The sequence below is a fragment of the Sorex araneus genome, chromosome X (assembly GCF_027595985.1).
Source record: "Sorex araneus isolate mSorAra2 chromosome X, mSorAra2.pri, whole genome shotgun sequence".
Classification (NCBI taxonomy): Eukaryota; Metazoa; Chordata; class Mammalia; order Eulipotyphla; family Soricidae; genus Sorex; species Sorex araneus.
The window spans coordinates 114,764,091-114,783,160 of NC_073313.1; the positions used below are offsets into that span (position 1 = coordinate 114,764,091).

At 37.6% G+C, this 19,070-nt stretch overlaps 1 pseudogene; it reads right to left on the minus strand.

Annotated features, from left to right (window-relative positions):
• Positions 1-43: 43 nt before the first annotated feature.
• Positions 44-16,596, minus strand: LOC101544980 (39S ribosomal protein L1, mitochondrial-like; annotated as a pseudogene).
• Between the last annotated feature and the right edge of the window lie 2,474 nt (positions 16,597-19,070).

A 19,070-nucleotide genomic window follows, 5' to 3' on the forward strand; every position in this document is an offset into this window, starting at 1 on the left:
TGGCTAACACTTATCTATCAATAATTTTTTAAATGAAGGCTTTTTAATTGGTGTGGAGAAATCTCTCCCTTTCTTTATCAACCTTAACCTCATGTCCACTTTTAATTAATTCAAGCATTTTAGTAATATCATGGCCAAAGGCATTTCAGCTTAATTTTGGAAATTCTTTTTCACAGTTTCTTCTTTAATGGATTAAGCTCAAGCATTATTTCTAGAACAGCAACAACAATAGCTGATTGATTTTCATCATCCAAAATCTGAATCAGATCAGTTCCTCCTGCAGATACAGCTCAATTTTCTCCTGTTAGTTAACCTCTGAAGCATTCCCTGAAAATACAAAAACCTTATTGATTTCTGAAACTCATGGCTATGGGAAACCAAGAACACTGGCAAATGACTCCACGTTTTTCTTCTTCCCTAATGCCATATACAGTGCCAAATCAAGATAAGCACCATGATTTGGATAGTAAAGTCCAAAACCTGAGGTTTGTTAAGCAAATGAATAGCTTTATTCACCTCAAGTATCTGTCTTGGTTATAGTAGGCATTTTAAGTAGACATCATCATCAGTTTAACTTCCATATATGGGTATGGGTTTATCTTCCATATATGGCTATGCCTTTATTTTTTTTTCTATATCAACTTTTTTTTGCCCTCTAATGCTTTTCTTTAGGTTTTTTTTTATTTTTTATTTTTTATGTTGGTCTGTTGTGTCTGGTCATAAGTTAGTCAACGTGGGCAGCTTCTGCAAGTTTCTCACTGGGTGGATTCACTGCTAACAAGAAAAGAGTTTCCAGTTTCCAGCTAAAGTATTAGGTACTTCACTATGCACTGCTCTGCACAAGACGTTTCATAGCAGCAGCATAATATCTGCTAGGCAGTTGGAGGTACATTAACAAACCATCTTGGATACACTATGCCTTTGATTAACTATCAAGATTACTAAGCGTCTTATGGCCACTTTCATATTCACAAATCTACTTCTTTTTCTTGTACACCCTTTTTCCCTCATATAATGAAGAAAAATTATAGTTACAAATAAAATTTAGATAGGGTGGACTGCACCTTCTTGCATTGTTTTCTCTTTTTGACCATATAAAGTTTAAATGCTAACCAAGAATTTGGGAAAAGAAGAGAACTATCTCCACTAAGTTTCAAATTATATCTTTATTTATTTGATTACTTATTTGTAGGAATTTTACTCACAGCAATGGCTAAATTAGTAATACTGTTAATTTACCTTTAAGTTAATTTAACACCCAGACACATTTTTAATTAACAAAATATGATGAAAACATTTCCAACAAGTTTCAAGACCTAGAATGGAAATTTATGTTGTGAAATTCTTGTAACGGAAATGTGCCTCTGCTTAACAACTTCAAAATTAAATACATTACTGATGCAATATGAACTAGAAGTGTGGCCAAGTAGTCAACTGAAAGAAATTCAAAATGAAAAAAATTATTCAAATTACAGTCAAAGAATATTTTGGCAAAACCAAGGAAAATCTCTTATCTCCTTTCCCAATCAAATTATATACACATATGTTGTTGGTTAAAGGTTTAACTTTCTAAAGTTCAACAAAAGATGCCATTGTTTCTTGTATATTGCTGGTAGGCACGGGATTCATACTTAAGTGGAATGCAATTTGCTGAAAATATAATATATCAATTAATAAATCCAAAATTATACAATATACCTACTATATGATTAATTTCACTTGTCTCCAAAAACACCATTTGTTTTTATACAAAAGGAGAATGATATGTTCATTCCTGGATCATTTTCCTGGAGTAGGTATCAGAAAGTGACTATTTTGTTTTGATTTGGTTAATTTTTGTTAGATTTTAAAGGCTGAGGGTTGATTTCACCACATTCTTAGTTACAGTCCATAACCACAACTGATCATTGTACAGTCATACTCAAGATTTTATTTATTACTGTTTATCTATCTATCCATTCATTTCCCCACTTCTCTTCATCACTATTATTGTTGCTGCAATGTCCAGGAGTTGCAGACTTGTTTATAGTGCTTGAACACACTTGATTGCAGTGTGCAGAAGAACACATACGTTTGGCCTTGTATAGGCTTTCTTGCATAATCTTCCTCAATATACATTGTGGTATTGGGTATTGAACTCAAAACCTCATGCCTGCAAGGCAGGTGATTAACCACTGAGCTGCATCCTTAGCACCAATTAATTTCATTCTTATCCCCATGTTCTGCTTCAGTTATCCTATCTTCACCATAGGCATAATGCTTGATTTTAAAAGTAATTTACATTAAATAAAGTGTCTTTTATTATTTTTCATGCATGTGAGTTTTAATTTATGTAATGGAATTTTTCTGTGGGTGAACATCACTTTGTTTCTAATTTTTTTCTTAGCATTAGACTCACATAAACACCCAGACATCTATATGTGTACATATGCATATGTATTTGCATGAATATATATCTAAAGATTTATGCATATACAGAGAGGAGAGTTAGAGTTATCTAAAGTACAAAATAAATAAAAATAAATAAACAAATCACAAAATAAGACTTCTACTTTATCTTTGCTACTTAGTTTTGTCTGCTCTTTGGAGGAATAGGCATATCAGCTCTGAATTGTGAAAAATAAAGTTTAGTATTATTAAAGCACTAATTTTATTTAGAAACTTTGTTGCTTGTTATTGGGTATTTTGTGTTGTAATATCCATTTATGCATAACTGTTTGATTGCCCAACTCCGTCTCAGCCTGCATAAATGAACAACACTGAAATAAATTACTCAAAAATAGTGAAAATAAGGGCTGGAGTGATATCTTGCACTCAGCCAACCTGGGTTCTATTTCTCCGCCCCTCTTGGAGAGCCCGGCAAGCTACCGAGAGTATCTCACCCGCACAGCAGAGCCTGGCAAGCTACCCATGGTGTATTCGATATGCCAAAAACAGTAACATCAAGTCTCAAAATGGAGACGTTACTGGTGCCTGCTCAAGCAAATTGATGAGCAACGGGATGACACTTGATGACACTTGCAGTGAAAATAAGTCTTTCACGAGCCATGATCCAGAGACTCATAAATAAATCTAGAAAGAGATCAACAAGTTTCAGAGACAACTTCCAGACCCCGTGTAAGGTTGAGTCATCTGGGATTCATCTGAGATACCCTGGGGTGAGAGGTGTGGGAACAGGGCAGTGCGTGAGCCCAGAACTACAAAAAACAGAGATCTGGCAACTTTAAACCCTCCACACTCCACAATCACCACCACATTCCCTGCCAGACCCTCATCCAGAAATTAATCTGTTGAAAAACTCAGATATGTGGGTTTTCTGGCTGAAATCTCTAGGCTTTCATGAGAGTCGGGGATGAGCTACCTCCCCTCATCTCTTTGTACTTCTGGAAGCCCTGGCAGTGCCCCCCTCCCCAATGCCAGCTACTTTAAAATTTAACTCCAGATGTATCACCCCTTTAAAAATTTTGGACTTCCGGGAGTGACACCTCAAACTCTACAACCCTGATAAACCAGAATTAGCACACCAGCTTGGATAGGATGGAATGTAGAAGGCATCCAGTCTCGATGAACAAAATATCAACATAAAAGGCTTAACCTGTAATAACACCTGCTTAGTAATCTCTTATACAAGGGCTTAATAGCCCCATGGTGAGATACACAATATTTTTTTAAAAATTTTTTATTGAGTCACCATGTGGAAAGTTACAAAATTTTCAGGTTTAAATCTCAGTTATACAATGCTCGAATACCCATCCCTTCACCAGTGCTCATATTCCACCACCAAGAATCCCAGTATAGCTCCACCCCGCACCCCCACACCCCTAACCCCCCACGCCCCTAGCCCCCCCACTTTTAGCCCCCCCCGCCTGTGTAACTAATAAATTTCACTTTCCTTTCACTTTGATTGCATACAATATTTCAACAAAACTCACTATTATTGTTTGGAGAGTCTCTCCCCTAAAGTCAGACCTGCTGAAAAGGAAGCATTAAATAATTTGTTTTCCATTGCTGAGGATGAAGAGGTATGAGGTCGAGTGACCACACTTAGCGGCCTCTCAGTTTTGGATTTCTGTATTTTAGTATTTTAGTAACTAAGTCCAGAGAGATATCTGCCAGAAGTTGCATCGTTGCCAACTTGTACTTCTCAGTTACATTATATTCCACATATGAGTGCAATCTTTCTATGTCTGTCTCTTTCTTTCTGACTCATTTCACTCAACATGATACTTTCCATGTTGATCCATTTATATGCAAATTTCATGACTTCATGTTTCCTGACAGCTACATAGTATTCCATTGTGTAGATATACCAGGGTTTCTTTAACCAGTCATCTGTTTTGGGGCACTCTGGTTTTTTCCAGAACTAAGAAGCTTCTGCACCTCAAGAGAAACAGTGACCAAAGTACAAAGACAATCTACAGAATGGGAAAGGATATTTATGCAGTACCCATCCGATAAAGGGTTGATAACAAGGATATACAATGCACTGGTTGAACTCCACAAGAAGAAAACTGCCAACCCGATCAAAAAACGGGGTGATGAAATGAACAGAAACTTTCCTAAAGAAGAAATCCGAATGGCTCAGAGGCACATGAGAAAATGTTCCACATCACTAATCATCAGGGAAATGCAGATCAAAACAACCATGAGATATCATCTCACACCACAGAGACTGGCCCACCTCCCCAAAAACAAAAGCAACCGGTGTTGGCGTGGATGCGGGGAGAAAGGGACTCTTCTTCACTGCTGGTGGGAATGCCGACTGGTTCAGCCCTTTTGGAAAACAATATGGACGATTCTCAAAAAATTAGAAATTGAGCTTCCATTTGACCCAGCAATACCACTCCTGGGAATATATCCCAGAGAGGCAAAACGGTATAGTAGAGATGACATATGTATTTCTATGTTCATTGCAGCACTGTTTACACAATATTTAAAATCTTTCTTCTGAGGAAATATTTTTGATCTTTTTTTAGTAAATTATAACAAGTAATATAAAATAAATTATTGATTGCCTGCTATGGGGCAGGTTTAAGAGGTGGTTGGGAAAATTGAAGATAATGGTGGTGAGAAGGTGCAATGGTGGTGGGACTGATATTGGTATATTGAATGTCTATAACAAATCATCATGAACGACTTTGTAAAACACAGTATTTATATAAGATGTAAGAGGGAAATAAAATTTTTAAAAATCAGTGAAAATGAAGTGTCTCCTGTAAGAGTGACCTGAAAATCATCAATATATAATTTGAAAAAGTATTCTTAGGAATGCCCACACAGCAGAGCCTGGCAAGCTACCTGTGGCGTATTCAATATGCCAAAAACAGTTAACAACAAGTCTCAGAATGGAGATGGTACTGGTGCCCGCTCAAGCAAATTGATGAGCAACAGGATGACAGTGACAGTGACAGTGATTCTTAGGAAACTTGAATTAGAGTCTTAGTTAAAGAGTAAACTCACTCTGTACAAACCTTTTCTATGACTTTACCTATAAAATGAGAAAGTTTGGAGAAACTGAACTTCGGTCAGAGCCAAAGCAGGGCATTTATCTGGCATAAGGCTGACCCAGGTTTGATCCCTGAAATGCCTTATGGTCCCCTGAGCCCTTCAGGAGTGATTCCTTGAGCACAGAGCCAGGAATAGACTTAAAAATACACAAAAGAAAACAAAAAGGGAAAAGGAAGACAATAAGACTTCTTGCAGTGAAGTTGTTATGGGTTAATACGATTTGCAATTGTTACCTAATGAATCTTCTAATTTTTCTCCTGCCTACCTATCACCTAGTTTTATCAGGAAAAACTGGTAAAAGTAATAGGTTAGGTTGTCTTTTATTTGTTTTCATGAGATTTGGAAGATGAGAGGCCCTGGAACAGGAACAGGTAACAATAGGAACCTTTGAGAAACAGTGCCAGAAAAGTAGAAGAATCTACAGACGGGTAAAACTTCCTTTAGAGAAACTATTGTAGATTGTTCACAGAATCAGGAAACAAAAATGTGTCCTATTCAGCAGTTTATTAAAAATGGTTCCTAGAACAGAAACTTGAACTGTCTAGGCAAAACTGATGACTTTTCAAAATGTTATGTTTGAATAGCCCTTTCTATCAAAAAACCTTGAAAGTACAATTTTTGTCACTTCTTGAGGCAAAAAATAATAAATATACATGTACATGTATGTATTATCAAATGAATGTGCCTGATGCCTGTTGTATGCGTGTCCAAAAAAATAGCTCAAGTCAGATACAGTGACATAGTTAAAGAATGTGGTTTAATATGTAGCTGAAATTTCTCCATGGATATTGCAACATTCTTAGCCTAATTCTCAAGTGTCTGTTGGGACTGGAGGGGGTTGGGAGATCATTGATCCAAGTCTGAGGCTGGCTCTGTGTCAGGAAATGAACTTCAAATGCGTCATTGTCCCAGCAGGAGAAGGCCTGCTGCACAGCAGAATTTAGTATCATCGGTACAACCTTGGCAGGACCCTTTCCAAGACCATAAACTGCCTTTTCCAATTCCGTCTCCAGACACTCAAATGCTTCGCCAACTCCCACTCCATCTCCTAGTGCTCGAGGCTTCTGAGAACCTTTTGCATAGTTAGCCTCCTGCCTTGTGTTTTTTTGTTAAGCGGTGCCAAGTTTTGCACTATTGGGAAAGTAGGTCAGACCACGGTCAAATTCTGGCTGTGGCAATGACTGCACATGTGTCCCTGGGAAAGATATGATCCAAGATTCTAATTTGATGGGAGTGAGTTCTGTGTTTCAAAAAGCTCAAAATAATGCACTCTTGCTTGTACAGGAACACAGGAATAGAGTCAGAATTAGAAAGGTTTCTTGTCTGACCCTTTAGCTGGGCATTCTTAGAACTTTTGTGCATACGTTTTATGTATGTTCGCCCATGTGTATGCATGTGCGTGTGTGTGTGTGTGAGAGAGAGAGAGAGAGAGAGAGAGAGAGAGAAAGCGAGAGAAAGAGAGAGAGGTCTTTATATCTAAGTCTTCAAAAGTAGATCTCTGGGAAGACATAAAATGATATTCAACATAATAAAATAGATCATGGCTTAAATTTTTGACATAATACTATAAATTGTGTCACTTAGAGCAAATAAATGAAATTCTCTATTTTGGAATTTATTTTATGAAATGATAATAAATTCTAAATCCAGTTTTCTTTTGAACCATTTTAAACATGGTTTATGAATTAGTTTTTCATTCACCTATTTGTGTTTTAAACCTTAAATAATTTTCTTTGGGCTGGAGTGATAGCACAGTGGGTAGGGCATTTGTCTTGCATGTGGACAACCCGGGTTCAATTCCTCTGCCCTTCTCAGGGAGCCTGGCAAGCTACCGAGAGTATCTTGTCCCCACGGCAAAGCCTGGCAAACTACCCGTGACATATCTGATATACCAAAAACAGTAACAACAAAATCTCACAATGGAGACCTTACTGGTGACCGCTCAAGCAAATCGATGAGCAATGGGATGACAGTGACAGTGACAGTGATTTGTGTTTTAATATTTAAGATACATTTCTTATAAGCAGTGTATTAACTGAATCTTGCACTTTCTCTAACACCTAACATAATTATTCATATGGTAAGATTTGAGTCTACCACCTCATTTGTTTTTAAGTTGTCTCACGTATTATTTTCTCTCATTTTCTGCAATTTTTTCTCTCAACAATAGCATACTTTTAAAAACTTATGTTTAACATATTTTTTGGCTTTCTAACTTTTTGTTTTGTTAATTTAGGGGTTGTTTTAGGATTTATGGTTTACTACTTTGGTTTTTCACAATCTGCTCTCAAGATTATTAACAGATGGTTTCACTCAGTTGTACATTATGAATTACTGAAACATACAGGCATAAAGAGAAAACTAGCTCTTAGATTTGGTGAATTATATTGGTTTCAAGAGGAAAAGCTGTAAGAGAGAGATAATTTTGGTGGTGAGGGGGCACTAGAATTTTGGTGGCAGGGGTGATAAATTATACACATGCAGATGTATAAGACTATACCCCTGAAATTCTATAACATTGTTCGCAAGCTAATAAACAAAAGGATATTGGTCTTTTGCATATGTTAAAATTAGTGTCTTCCTAATTAAGATAAGTGATTCTGCTGCTGTACACTTGAAACTTGCACAGTGGCATATCAATTATATTTCAATATAACTTGAAAGAATTCTTCTAATGTATACCTCCAGTTCTTTTATATTATCTTTATAGTATCTCTATTATGCATTTTACCTTTATCTATGTTTGAAACTTCAGAATACTTATTACTTTTGTTCAAACAGTAAACTGTTTTTAGAATATCTCTCTCTCTCTGTCTTCCCCCACCTCCCACCCCTCCACCCCCTTTCATTACTTTGTGTGGATCCTAATTTCTATCTCATACATTTTTCCTTCTACATGAAGAAGGTCCTTTAACTGTTCTAATATTAAAATGGTCCAGGTGATTTATATTTCAGCTTTTGCATGTCTGAAAATATTCTTTATTTGTCTAACTTTTTAGAAGATTTTTTCCAGTTTTAAAATTTTTAATAGTTTATTTCCTGTTAAACATTCAAGATATTGATCAGGGATTTAGCTAGGTGTAGAACACATGTTTCATATGTCTGAGTAAGTGCCTGGATCCAAACCCCAGCACACACACACTATTTATACATATATGTATACTTGCCCTTTAGCTTTGTATATAATAAAAAATGCCTATCATTTCTATTTTTCTTCTCTGAATAAAATAAGTCCTTTATTATTTACTTTCTTCTTCTGGCTTACTTCATTTAACATGATGTCTTCCAGTTCCATCCATATTGCTGCGAAGTTGCATGATTTCATCATTTCTACATCTGTGTAGTATTTCATTGTGTACATATACCACATTTTCATGATCCTTTTATCTGTCATGGGAAATCTAGGTTGATTCCAAATCTTAGCTATTATATTGAGTGCTACATTGAAAAATGGTGTGCATATATACTTGAATGAATTTTTTCTGCCTGAGGGATAAATATGTTTACTCTGGTAGCTTTTAAGAGCTTCTCTTATTTTCATCAGTGTTACGCAACTTGTTTATATTATGCCTTGAAAGAGTTATCATTGTATTACTTGATTTTAGAGTTTACTAAAACAAAGAATCTGTGTTTTGCAAACTTTTAGAATGTTTCAGCCAATATTAAATATTATACTGCCATATATCTCCTTTCCTCTTTTTGTAACTCTTATCATCACTGTATCACTGTCATCCCATTGCTCATCGATTTTCTCTAGTGGGCACCAGTAATGTCTCCATTGTAAGACTTGTTACTGTTTTTGGCATATCGAATACGATTACTTGACAGGATCTGCTGTGCAGGTGAGATACTCTTGGTAGCTTGCCTGGCTCTCCGAGAGGAGCAGAAGAAAAGAACCCAGGTCTGCCACGTGCAAGGCAAACGCCCTACCCGCTATGCTATCGCTCCAGCCCAACTCTGATCATATATGTATATATATATGTTTGTGTATATATATATATATATATATAGCTTTTTGGTCACACCCAGCGATGCACAGGGGTTACTCCTGGCTCTGTATTCAGGAACTACCCCTAGCGGTGCTCAGGGGACCATATGGGATGCTGGGAATTGAACCAGGCCGGCCGCGTGCAAAGCAAATGCCCTACCTACTGTGCTATTGCTCCAGCCCCTCTGATTATATATTATTACCCAATTGAGCTATGGCATAGTTAATTTTCTTTACTCTTTTTCTTATTTTTACTGTTTTTCCCTCTAGAATAGTCTCTATTGTTATACCTTTAATTTCACTAATGTTTCTTCTGCAGTGTACAGTTTTACTAATCTCATCTAGTACACTTCTTAAGTGTTACATATTGGAGGTTTTTAATGATTCATTTATTACAATTGAACATGTGTATGTGAATCCACGCATCTGCGTCTAAATATGCATTCATATAATTACTAACTTTTCTTAAAAGTGATATCAGAAACTTTATGAATATTTCAAAAATATTCATCTATAATCACTTCTGAATTAGGTATATCTTGACATTTGTGGTTAAGACAAGTTTTATTAAGATACCATGAATTTTTAGAGTTATTCATAGTTGAATTTCAGGCATACAATATTCCAGCACCAATTCCACCACCAGTGTCAACTTTCCTCCACCAGTGTCCTCATTTCCACCCCTTTCACCCCTTGTCAATCCTGACTCCTCAAAAGGAACACTTTTAAGTTTGGTTGTTATAATTTGGATCTCATGTGTTCATTTTTTCATCATTAATGATGACACTATCTGTGGGCTTGTTGTAGATGGCCTGTCTTCAGGAAGTTTCCTCCACCCCTATTTAGTTGAGAGTTTTTATCATGAAACAATGTTTGATCTTGAAATAAATCTTTTTCTGTATTGATTAATATGAACATACAGTTTTCATATTTTCTTTAATTAATATGATGTGTTATGTTCATTGATTTACATATATTGAACCATCCTTGCATCCATGGGATGAACTACTCTTGTTTGTGGTGTATTTTACAATTACATTGCACTACTTTTTTATCTCTAGGGGTTAGAGTGATAGTACAGTGGATACAGTGCTTGCCTTGCATGTGGTCCAACTAGGTTTGATCCTTGGTATCCCAAATCCCTGAGACCTGCCAGGAGTGATCATTGAGTGCAAGCCAGGAGAAATCCCTGTGTATCATAGGGTGTGACCCAAAGGAAGCAAAACTATAATGTTTAATCTCTAGAATTTTTTTTAAATTTTTATTAGTGAATCGCTGTGGGGTACAGCTACATATTTACAAAGTTTTGTGCTTGCCTTTGTCATACAATGATCGAGTACTCATCCCTCTACCAGTGCCCATTCTCCACCACCAATGATCCCAGAATTCGTTCCAGCACCTCCACCCCCCAACCCCACCCCACCTCTGTGGCAGGGCATTACCTTTGGTGTAACTCTTTTTTATTATATATTAATATTTTTAGCTTTCTAAAAATATCAAAATTGACTGAATAATGTTATTATATCCTTCTTAGCTAATTCTACCAATACTATTATTTCTAGTTCAGTTTTAATTTTCTTGGTAACTTTACTATGGATCATTTTTTCCTGCTGCTTTGCATGAATGTTGCTATTCTATTTGATGGCAGATATTGTTATTTAACCAGTTTGCTGCTGAATGTTTTTATATTTCTATAAATATTTCTTAGTCCTGTTCTGCGGTTAAACTAATTTACTTGGAAACATTTTTATCTTTCTGCATCTTGTTTTTATGATTGTAAGGTGGTTTTGCAGCAGTGTTAAATCTAGGGCTACTTATTTCCCACTACCAAGGACTGACCCTTCTGTGTTCTCTGTCCAAAACACATGAATTATGAGTTTTCCAGTCTGAGTGGTTGGGACAGGTTCTATTTCCAGCACCGGGCACTGGAAATAGAACTATGAGCACTGGACGCTGCTTACTCTGACCTTTTAACCAGCTTGGGGTCATTTTCTCACATATACATACTTTGATGATTACTTAATGCAAAAGTTTTCAGACTTTTCTGTGCAGTTATCTCCTCTATGATATTTTTCCCTATGAGCTCTAGCTACATCAATATTCCTGTATTTACAGTTACATCTTTTTAGCCTGGAGAGTCTTCTACCATTTCTTCAATTCTTCCTCTTCATGGAAAATGTATTAAAATAGCAAGTTGGTACAATCCAGTTTTCTTTTTGTTGCCCATTTCTCTGATAGCACTGTCATTCATTGATAAATATCTGTATTTGGTTTTTGACTATGTGAAGCATTTTATTGATGTATCATTATTCACAATAGTTTTTTTAAACTAAAGTGTTGCACATGCAATGTTAGCACAACACACCAATCACCAGAGTTGTCAATATTCCTCCACCACTGTCCCTAGGTCCCTTTTTCTCCTTCTTCACCTAGCTTCATGAACACAGTTCTTTTGGCAGAATCTCAAGGTCTGTTTGCATTGGCTATTGGCTATTACTTTTGTTTCTTTATATTTCACACTAGTGATATCATATAACATTTGAGCTTTTTTTCATTCTGAGTTGTTTTACTTATCATGACATCCTCCAGTTCCATCCAAATTTTTGCAAAATGCAAGATTTCATCTTAACAGTTGAGCAGTGTGCCATTGTCTGTCTATGCCACAATTTCTTTATTCGCTTATCTATTGTTTGGAATAGTCTTTTTTCCCAGATCTTGGCAACTACAAACAGCACGGCAGCGAACAGGGATGCACATATCTTTATGGATTAATGTTTTCTGTTCTTGGGATAGATGCCAAAAGAATGGAAGATATAATTTTAGTCTTTGATAAGTCTTTGTGCTGCTTTCTGTACAGTCTGAGGAGGATAACATTCCAACCAATAGTGAATGCATATTCACCAGTGCTGGTTGTGTCCAGAATTTTTTTAAATGGGCCATTCTTAGTTGTGTTAACTGTTTCTTTATATAGTTTATCTTTTTGATTTTGTGTTTTTTTTTAAGTGAGAGGGTAAACCCTGTCCATGTTGCTCCATCTTTTTAATGGGGGCGGGCATCCAGTGGTTCTTCAGAATTACTCCTGACTAGGGTTGACTGCATACTTAATAAAGAAAAGCACCCTGTATGCTGTAACATTGCTCCAGACCCATGTTATTCCACCTTGGCTGGTAATTGAAGTCGAAAGTGAAAGTTTTTGAAAATGTTTCTAGTTTCTAAAGTGGAAATAAAAGTGATATCAATGACATTATGTGTTTGTGGAGATCAGGTAATATCATGATGCATTATGTTAGCTGCTCTTAGTATATGTATATATATTATGTATATATATTTATATATATAGAATCTTCCTTCTCCTTTTCTCCTTTCTCACTCTTTGGCATACCACGCTTACTAGGGACTGCTTTATTTAAGTGACATAAAAGTCTACAGGATCTCTAACTATTGGAAGCTGCCAGTCTTTTAATCCCTGAGCTTCTACAGAAACTTACTTGGATAAAGGAAAATAAGAAATGCATTATTTCATAGTATCATTTGAAAACAATCTAAATATATCACTGTTTCCAAAAGACAGTGACTTTTGCTGGGTATTTAGCACATCCAGAATTTTATAACTAAGATAAGGAGAGATAGAAAGAGAGAAGGGCAGTGAGCAAGGGATAGTATTCATTTTAACTCAGGTTTTTTAATGTGTTTTTTTCAAATTTGGTATTTGTTTTCCTTAAGGTAAACTAATTTGTACTTTAATAGCTTAGTTAAGTATATAATATATATATGTGTGTGTGTGTGTATGTATATATATACACAAATGCCTTCTCCAGGAAACAACATACTTTCTAGAGAGGAAGTCTCACACGCTCTTACAAAACTGGATAGAAAGGGTCAAACAGACTCAGATGGAAAAAGAGGGCAGACACCCAAAGACGGTGCAGGCCAAGGTGTGAGTCACAGCTAGCAGTGTCCAAATATACTACAGAGTATAATTTGACCTTTAAAGAAGGAAAATTCTTTCCAAATATTGAGTCAACTTACACTCTACATCTTCCCCATGCACAGTTTAGAGCATTGCCTGTTGTCTCTGCTGAACAGCAGTCTATTCATTCAATTGTTTATTCAATTAGCAAATATTTATTCGGCATGTACAGTGTGTAAAGTACAGTGCCAAGGGAAGTAACGAATAAAATATGGTATCTATCCTTATGGAACTTTCATAGTGAAAGTTCTTCCAAACTTAAGGAATGACCCTAAGTTTAACAGAAAAAGTAAGATTTCCTTAACTTTTTAAGACTCTCATTCTGTTACGCTACTGTGAGAGTTGGTAGGAAAGGAATCTTTAAAGTTACCATGGTTCTACTTAATCCTAATCCTTTAATTAAGTCACACATCATATACCTTCAAAGTAATAGGAATGATCATGCATATATCTGGACTTCCTTTTCATTATATTTTAGCCCACTAGCCTCTACTGCAGATTCGTGAATTAATTTCTAATCATTTATGCTGTTCCTGTTTGTTGGGTCTGTCAACTTCAAGTGATCACTATTTATTAAGCTTGACTTTCTAAAGACTTTAGCGTATACCTATGACTATGATCAAGGTCTGGTGACCAGTACTCGTATTCTGTCTTGGTTTTATTTCCTGGCAGTGAAAATAGGGTATTTCAGACTTTAAACTGCAGGAAGGAGGGCTCCTGTTCAGGAAATATTTCTGATATGCATTAAATTTGTTTGACATGCATATATAAGGGGCCACTTGTATCACTTGGATCATTTGTCATCCCATTGATCTTGGATTTGCTCGAGAGGGCACCAGTAACGTCTCCATTTGTCCCTGTCGCATGCTAGTGTTAATGTCTGCTCACTCTAGGAACAGGAAGAGCCTCATACCATTCATTCAGGGTTTTGATGAAGAAGTGTGACCATCTCATTGGTGGGCAGCCACGCCGTCTTTTGAAGTTCTGTGGAATCCAGTTGGTAACAGCTCTAGTCCAGCGGTTGTCTTTGAATCGCATTACATGCCTGATCCATCTGATTTTTGACACCTTGGCAAATGACACAGCGTCCCTGATTCTTGACCATAGATGGAGGTCAGAATTCCTTCTTTCACTTCAGTGAGACGTGATACTCTTAGCATAGCTCTTTCGATTCCTCTTTTGGGATACACAAATAGCGTTCTAGTCCTGTTTTCGTAGGGCCTAGGTCTCTGAGGCATATGTTAGTGCAGGAAGAACGGTGAAATCGAAAATATGTGCTGGGAGTCAGAGGTCCTTTCTCCTCTTAACCACTTCATCGATGCTTTTGAAGATATTCCACGCTGTTCTCTTCCTCCTGCGCAGTTCTGATGCCAAGTCATTACTCATGCTGAGTTCTCAAACCAGGCACACATAGCTGCTGCATTGGGAGATGTTCATTCCATTGAGAGCAAATGGAATGTCAGGTACTAGCTTGTTTTAAATGAGCATCATCTTGTTGAGATTCAGCTGCAGTCAGACATTTCCACAGTCATGGTTGAAGTTGGCCAGCATTTGCGCCGCTTGGTTAATGTTTGGCATTATGAGCACAATGTCATCAGCGAAGCAGAGGTGGTGTAGTTGCCTACCATCTATCTTCACTCCCATTCCTTCCCGTTCCAGTCATCACATGACATTCTCGAGGGTGGCACTGAAGAGTTTTGGTGAAATGGTGTCATCCTGCCAAACCCCTCTCTTTACGTCGATGATCAGTTCTTTGCAGAATGGTGAGATCCTGGTGGTGAATCCATAATAAAGTTCACAGAGGATCCTGATGTAATGAGTTTGAATGCTCTGTTTGGCTAAGGCTTGATGACTGCTTCAGTCTCAACAGAATCAAAAGCCTTCCTTAAGTCAATGAACGTTAGACAGAGCAGCATCTTGAACTCTCGTGAAATTTCAATGAGCTTGGTCACTGTGTGGATATGGTCGATTGTGCTGAATCCTTTTTGGAACCTGGCTTGCTTGCATGGTTGTCCTTCATCTAGTGTTTTGTCTACTCTATTTAGGATGACACGAGTGAACATGTTGTAGACGATAGACAACAAGCAGATTGGGGAATAGTCGCCGATGTCGTGGATGTCTACTTTCTTGTACAACAGAACGGTCCTGCTGGTTTTCTATTGGGATGGAACCTTGCATTCAGACAGGTAGTGTGTGAAGAGCCGAGCCAGTGTATTGATGAGTACTGGCGGGAGATTCTTCAGGTGTTTGGGTCTGACCTTGTCCAGTCTGGGTGCTGTACGCGTCTTTACAAATGAAATGGCATGTCAGATTTCAGAAAGGAGGACATTGGGAACAACATATCCGTCCTGCGGAATTTGGTATGTGGGCAGGTGGACATGGCTGTCAAGGAGATCTGAGTAGAAGCCGTGAATAATCCTCTCCATTGCCTTTTGGGAACATGTGAGAGACCCATCAGGATGTCGGAGGGCAGTCATCTTGGTCTTGTAGTTGGCTAAGGTTAGACAAGTGTTCCAAATACTTTTCCTGGCTTCTGCCGCATCGGTCAACACTACTGCTCTTATCTCTTTGAGGTCTCCTTTATCGCTTCTCTGCACAGCTTTGCGAGCTCTGACGTTAGTTTGTGGTTTGTCTCGCGCCAAACAACGTTGACGAATGAGCTCAATAGTTTCCGAAGACAGGCGTCTGTTTGTGGCTTTCTCACTCTCAGCATTATTTGCGCAGTCTGGAGGTGCTGAACCAGTAGATCATATTCCTTGTTGATGTTGTCAAGAACAGCATCTTCGTTGCTGAAATAGTGCCAAAGAGCTCCCAGTTGGTGGTCATTCTGGGAGTTCCCATCTTAAACTAAACTTTCTAGTCTTTTATCCCCGCTCTGTTAAGTAGAATTTTGCACGAAGAAGACGGTGGTCCGATCTCATTTAGGATTTTGGGACAACAGAAACATCGGTCAAGCAAAGCCTTCGATTGAATATGATGTGGTCAATTTTGTTGTGGAACTGTCAACTGGGAGACTCCCATGTCCAATGTTTAGATTCGGCCTTCTGGAACTGCGAGTTACCATGGATGGTCTTGGTCGACATGATGAACTCTGACAGTCTCTCACCTTGTCCGATCCATTATAGGCCATGGGACCTGATGTGGAGTTCTTTGGGCAACTTTCTCGGTCCTATATTCACATTAAAATCACCAACAATGATCGTGTAGAAGGTGTGATCTTTATAGAACTTCTCCGGTTCCATGTAAAACTTCTTAATTTCTTCTTCATCATAGTTGGATGTTGGTGTGTAGACAACGAAGATAGAAACTGCCGGCATGAACCACATCAATTCAAGCGTAATCATGCAATTCGGGTTGTTAGGCATTTGAATGAATCAATGCTCATGGCCAAGTTCATGTTGACAAGGACACCAACGCCACTGATGCCTCTCTTGTCACATGTTCTGAGGAACACTTCTTCTCCAGATGCCATACTTGATCTTCTGTGCTTGCACCATCAGGTCCTCGATGGATGTTTCTTATGCCAGCATATGTGCGTTGAAAGTACAGACAGTCATTTTAGTCTTTCTTTGTTTTGGCAGTCTAGTTCGTCCTTGAGATTTTTATCAGGCTCTCCTTGCTCATCCTTCTTAACACTGCCGTATTGGGGGCTCATTCAGTGACAGGTGAATGAAGCTGAATGAAGCCCATTGTTGTTACTGTTTTTGACATATTGAATATGCCACGGGTAGCTTGCCAGGCTCTGCCATGTGTGTGGGGGTACTCTCAGTAGCTTGCCGGGTTCTTCGAGAGGGATTCTAGGGTGGCCTCCAATCACCATAGTGGCCACTATGTGACAGAAATATTTAATAAAAATATAGTTTACTTAGTGGAAAAGGGCCATTTAATCAAATGTAGTTTTTAATATTTTGGGTCACATCTGTCAACACTCAGATGTTACTGCTAGCTCTGCACACAGGAATCACTATTGGTGGTGCTGGGGATTATATGGAATGTTGGGGATCGAACACTGGTATGTCTGTATGCCACAATCATGGCAAATGTATTATCCTACTGGATTATACATTTTCTTTTAATTGATTGAGGTACTGTGATTTACAATATTGTTAATTGTCATATTCAGTGTGCAGAATTCCAGCATCACACCCAATACTGATGTGCCCAATTCTCTTCCCCAAAGATCTCAATGCCCATCACTTTCTATACTCCATAAACTTAATTTTGCAATTTTTAAGTTCAAATAAACATAAAATGGTAATGAAAAGAAATAGGTCAATGCTGTCATGAAGAAATGTATTGGCTAACTCTTGTATGAAGTGACTGCATTAAATAGGGTTCTTAGCAAAGTCCTTTAAAAATGACTTATTTAAAGATATCTTTGGTTTATCCAGGAAATGGTCTTTCCTTGGGGGGTGGGGAGTGGCACACCCAACGGTGCTCAGGGCTTACTCCTGGATTTGTGCTCAGGCAACAGTACTGGTGAGACTCAGGACATCATATACAATAGAACCCAGGTCAGCAGCATGCAAGGCAAGCTTCCTACCTGTTCTACTATGGCTCTGGTGTCATAAAAAGCTCTTTCTAAAGAGGGGAAACTTTAAATGGAAAAAGTAAGTCTTTTGACAATATCAGAGGAACAGAATAGAGTTCAAAGTATGTGGAGAAAGGTGTGCACAAGATGAGTGACATGAAAAAAGTTTGGTTGCAAGAGAATAGGCCCAATCTTTGGTTTAATTTCATGACCATCCCATATCCGAAGCGTACATACTCCCTGTTCTTGAAATCCAAACCCCTATTTTATATCAGAACTCAGGAAGTATGTGCATTATTTTACCATATATGTATGCCTCTTCCCCACTCCTCGGTTGCCAATTTTATTTAATTAAAGCACCATGAGTTACAAAATTATTCATCGTTGGGTTTTTGACATACGATGTTTCATCACTGATCCCACCACCAGTGTAAACTTTCTTCTGCCAGTGTTACCATGTTTCCTCTCCTATCTCACAACCCCAGCCCCTACCCCAGCCTGCCATATTGACAGGCATATTTTACATTTGGAAATTAAAGTTTGGGTCTCATGATTTCAGTGTTGTTGACTCTTTGGTTTGAAAATTCAGCTCCATCATTCTTTAACACCATCAATCCCTTTGACCCCTGCCTCCGTTGCATATCATCTATCTATTTCTTATTCCCATCTCCTTCACTCTATTTATTTCCTTATTCTCCCTATACTCTGGGGCCAAGGTTGATGTAGGATGTATGCATTTCTTTTAATAAGCCAATTTTCTTTTATTTACAAATGTTTAATCATCTGGAATACTAGGATTGTATTAAACTAATTTTACATCCCTTCAAACTCCAATATTTTGTGATTTATATATATTTTTTAATTTTGACTAAAAGCCCTGATCTGTGAATTAGTATCAGTTGAGTTGCTTGTCACCTATTTTAGGTACATACATTTTAAGGAATCTATTGCTATATAGATTTTACATTCTAATGGGTTTCTTTAAGAGGTAACTTCAATTAAGGGATAATATTTTATTCTTACCCATGAAATATAGTTCTAGAAAAAACTAGAAACTTTGAAAAAAAGCACTA